This window comes from Notamacropus eugenii, chromosome 4, assembly GCF_028372415.1.
Source record: "Notamacropus eugenii isolate mMacEug1 chromosome 4, mMacEug1.pri_v2, whole genome shotgun sequence".
In the NCBI taxonomy this organism is placed as follows: domain Eukaryota; kingdom Metazoa; phylum Chordata; class Mammalia; order Diprotodontia; family Macropodidae; genus Notamacropus; species Notamacropus eugenii.
Window position 1 is genome coordinate 296,426,609 of NC_092875.1, and position 4,477 is coordinate 296,431,085.

General features: G+C 37.0%; 1 pseudogene; it reads left to right on the forward strand.

Annotated features, from left to right (window-relative positions):
- The first annotated feature begins 290 nt into the window (after positions 1 to 290).
- LOC140498435 (5'-AMP-activated protein kinase catalytic subunit alpha-1 pseudogene) lies at positions 291 to 1,474 on the forward strand (annotated as a pseudogene).
- Positions 1,475 to 4,477: the final 3,003 nt, after the last annotated feature.

The following is a 4,477-nucleotide window of genomic DNA, read 5'->3' on the forward strand; positions in this document are numbered from 1 at the left end:
AGCATGAGTTGACTGGGCACAAAGTTGCTATGAAGATCTTAAATCGACAGAAAATTTGAAACATTGATGTGGTAGGAAAAATTCCCAAGGAAATTCAGTTCCTCAAGCTTTTCAGACATCCTCATATTCTTAAGCTGCACCAGGACATTACTACACCATTTTACATTTTCATGGTGATGGAATATGTCCCTGGGGGAGAGCTATTTGATTATATCTCTAAAAACAGAAGGCTGAATGAGAGAGTCTGCATTTATTTCAGCAAATCCTTTCTGATGTGAATTATTGTCACAGGCGTATGGTTGTCCATAGAGACTTGAAACCTGAAAATGTACTGCTTGATGCACACATGAATGCAAAGATAGCTGATTTTGGTCTTTCAAATATGATGTCAGATGGCAAATTTTTATGAACAAGCTGTGGTTCTCCCAACTATGGTCCACCAGAAATCATTTCAGGAAGGTCCATTGGAGCAGTGGAGTTGTTCTTTTGTGATTCATTATATTTATTATATATGTCTTTTTAAGAAGATATATGAGAGGATCTTTTATACCACTCAGTACTTGAATCCATCTGTGATTAGCCTTCTGAACATATGCTCAACGTGGATCTGTGAGAGCCACAATCAAAGACATCAGGGAACATGATTGGTTGAAATTGGACCTTCCTAAGTATCTTTCTTCTGGGGATTCATGATTGGTGATGAAGGCTTAAAAGAAGTATGTGAAAATTTTGAATGTACAGAAGAAGAGATTCTCAGCTGTCTATAGAGCAAAAACCACTAGGACTCTTTGGTAGTCACTTCTCACCTCATCATAGATAACAGGAGAATATGAACAAGGGGAAAGATTTCTACTTGACTCTAAGTCCACCAGATTCTTTCTTAGATGATCACCATCCTTCTTGCCCACATCCTAAACAAGTGTTATTCTTGGGTGCTAAAACACCAAGGTCATGCTATACACTAGATGAATTAAATCCTCAAAAATCCAAACACCAGGGTGTGAGGAGAACAAAATGGCATTTGAGAAATTGAAGTCAAAGTCAGTGAAATGACATCATGGCAGAAGTTTGTCACTCAATTAAACAGCTGGATTATGAATGGAAGGTTGTAAACCCATATTATTTATGTGTTTGAAAGAAGAATCCAGTAACAAACACATACTCAGGAATGAGCCTACAGTTATACCAAGTGAACAGTAGACCATACTTAACGGACTTCTGAAACATCGATGATGAAATTGATGAAGCCACATCTGGAAATACTACTCCACAAAGATTGGTTTCTGTGAGCAATTATTTATCTTGCCAAAAGAATGATTCAGATGCTGAAGCCCAAGAAAAGCCTCAGATATTTCCCTTATCTCATCAGTGACTTCACCTCACTCTTCTAAAGTTGACAACCCCAAGGCCAGGAAATCACACAATAGAGATTTTTGAGATATGTTCAAATCTTATTAAAATTCTTGCACAGTAAAAAATTAAAAATTTTCTTGGTATTATGGACAGTGCAATAATTTGAGACAAGGAAGTAATTGGAATAAGTGTATGTAAAAAAAATATAAGCTCTGAATTACCAATATTCAAAACAAGTAATATAGAAATATACAGATATCATTTGGGGAAATATATGCATCTAAATAGGAGCAGGAAAAGGCATTGGAAATTGTTTTTTTAAAACTTCACATCAAGTGATCAAAACAAATATCTTTCCAGGAAACCAAGTTCTGGTGGGGCTTTGGGATGGGGTGGAGTTAGAACACTTTTTTTGTGGCAAATTCTGAGTATGCTTCAGTTCCAGATTGACATTTGCAATTTGGATTTTTTAATCAATATACTTATAATAATTTGTTTTTCGTGGTTAGTAGAAAATTGTTTCATAGGCTGGAGCAGCAAGGGAACAAAAATGTAAAAGACATATCAACATCCCTTGCACAGTGAGAAGTCCCTTGGTTTCCTTCATCAAAATATCTCAGAAACAACCTCTCTCTTTTGGGAGAGAAGCTCCTGTTATGCCACCTTAGGTTCTCCTCTTGGACTTTTCCTGAATGACAGCCTTCTACCTAAAATTAAATTACCGTGCCTTCTGAACCTGATTTTTTCTTCATCCCTTTTTCTGTCTTAGTTCATGTCACAATAGCAATCAGGTTAGGGAAGGTTTTGTTTTTGGCCACAGATATTATGAAGAGGACAAACATTAAACTTTGCATGGTGGAAAAGGTTCCAGTGCTGGTATCAGAGGACATGAGTTCAAATCTCACCTTTTACACTCACCACCTTTGTGACTTTGGGCAAAACATATAAGCCACCTGAACTTCAGTTTCCTCATATATAAGATGATGCAATTGAATGAAATAATGTGTGAACTCTCTTCTGGTTCTAGAACTATGATCAAATGATCTGAAGTGACCCCAGCCATAGAAATCCAGTTTTAGGAACTAGGCATATGGAAGGGTATTGAGGATGTAAGAAAAGTGCCCCTCAGTCTAGTGTTCATCTGGATGTCTCCTGAATATTGCATGTCATCCCTAGGAGGTGTTAGTACAATTTGTTATGAATGTGAGGATTTGAGATACATGCATGCATACATATATACATATATATTTATATATATACATATATACACACACATACATACATACACATCAGAGTATGTAAGAAGGAAATACTAGTCCGTAAAACAGTGAGGATCTTCTCTTCTACTGGCAACTATTTCTGTAGGGGCTGTAACATGTCCCATCTCTTAGAAACCACAGCTGCCAAAGACCTGGAAAAGAAAGTTCTCAACACCAGATTCCTTGGCACTGTCAGATGGTTCAGTGTCAGAAACAGGCATAGCTGAGTCAAAAAAATAGAAAGCAAGATGTATTGCCTTCCACTTTGCCCCTGCAACCTTAGTGAATAAGCATTTTTAGACACTTATTATGTGCCAGGCCCTGGGCTAAAAGCTAGGGATATGAAGAAAAGCCAAAACACAGTCCCTGGCCTCAAGGAGCTCCATTTCTGCAGGGGAGCCAGCATGGAAATAATTATGTATTCATAAGATACACATATCACATACATATAGGTATAAGTTTAAAGCAATTCACAATGTCTTTATCCCCTCCAATTTAAAAGTATATTTCCCCAAATAATATTTTCCTCTTCCTATGATAGTTCTTTTAGAACTACTTAATTCAGAGCTTATTTTTATTCTTTAGACAAATTGATTCCAGTCACTTCAGCTCCTTAAGTTATCACATTTTCCATTAGGTCCAGAAATTTTTTTGAATATGCTTGAAAACATTGTGCCCTTTTGTTTATATTTCATATTGCTTTGCATAGTGCTTTAAGTTAATTTCACTTTAGTTATGAATGGATGTAGATCTGTTATTTGTCTTATTGATGTAATTGTTTTTATCCTTATGTATGAGATATATGATAGGAGACAGAAGTGTGATGGGAGAGAACACTGTAAGCATGGAGAAAAGCTTATGTAAAGGTATAGCATCAGGAGATGGACTGTGTAAGGAAGAGGAGGTAGACCAATATAGCTGGATCGTGTTGTGTTGATGGGAGTAAAGATAAAAAAACTCGAAATGTATGAAGGAGCCCAGCTGTGGAGGGTTGAAATGTGAAAGGGAGGATTTTATTTTTCTGAAGGTAATAGGATTCCACTATAGTTTCTGGGTAGGGAGGTTACATGGTCAGACCTGAATTTAGGGACAATCACTTTGGCAAGTGAATCAAAATGAATTGGAATAGGGAGAAAATTAATTCAGGGAAAATTGGCATGCTATTGTAACAGTCTAGGTAAGAGGTAATGAAAGCCTTCAGTAGGATGGTAGCTGCATGAATGGGAAGAAAGAGTCACATACATTAAACTTTGTGAAGACTTAAATGGAAAAAATGATAACGGATTAGATATGTGGAATGACTGTGAGTAGAGGATGACACCAATATTGCAAGCCTGCATTACTGGGGATATGCTAGTGTCCTTAACAACTATAGGAAAGTTGGGAAGAGGTGAAGGTTAGAAGATAAAAAAAGTTTTATTTTGACATATTGAGCTTGAGATGCTTATGAGACATTTAGCTTGAAATTTTCAAAAGGCAGTCAAAGAGGGACCAGAACACAGGAGAGAGATGGGGACTGGAAATACTGATCTAGGAATCATCTGCAGAGAGAAATAATATATAGGGAAGTTGTCCTTATAGCAGGGGGTTGGTGTGATTGACAATAGACAAAGGGGCAAAGAATTCAAGTGAAGAAGATTATAGATAGTTGAACTAGTTTACTAACTGACCAAGATAGGGAATGGCAAACGGCAAAGAACAGAATTATGGGTAATGAAACATGGTTGTTGTCCTTCGTCTTTGAAGAAGACCAGAATGATATCATCATGATAAAGTGAAGTTTCAGTGTGTCTGACTGTGGTTGATCAGACCAATATAAGCTTGGAATACTCTACCACAGGTTGGGGACAGGCAGTCCATGTGAA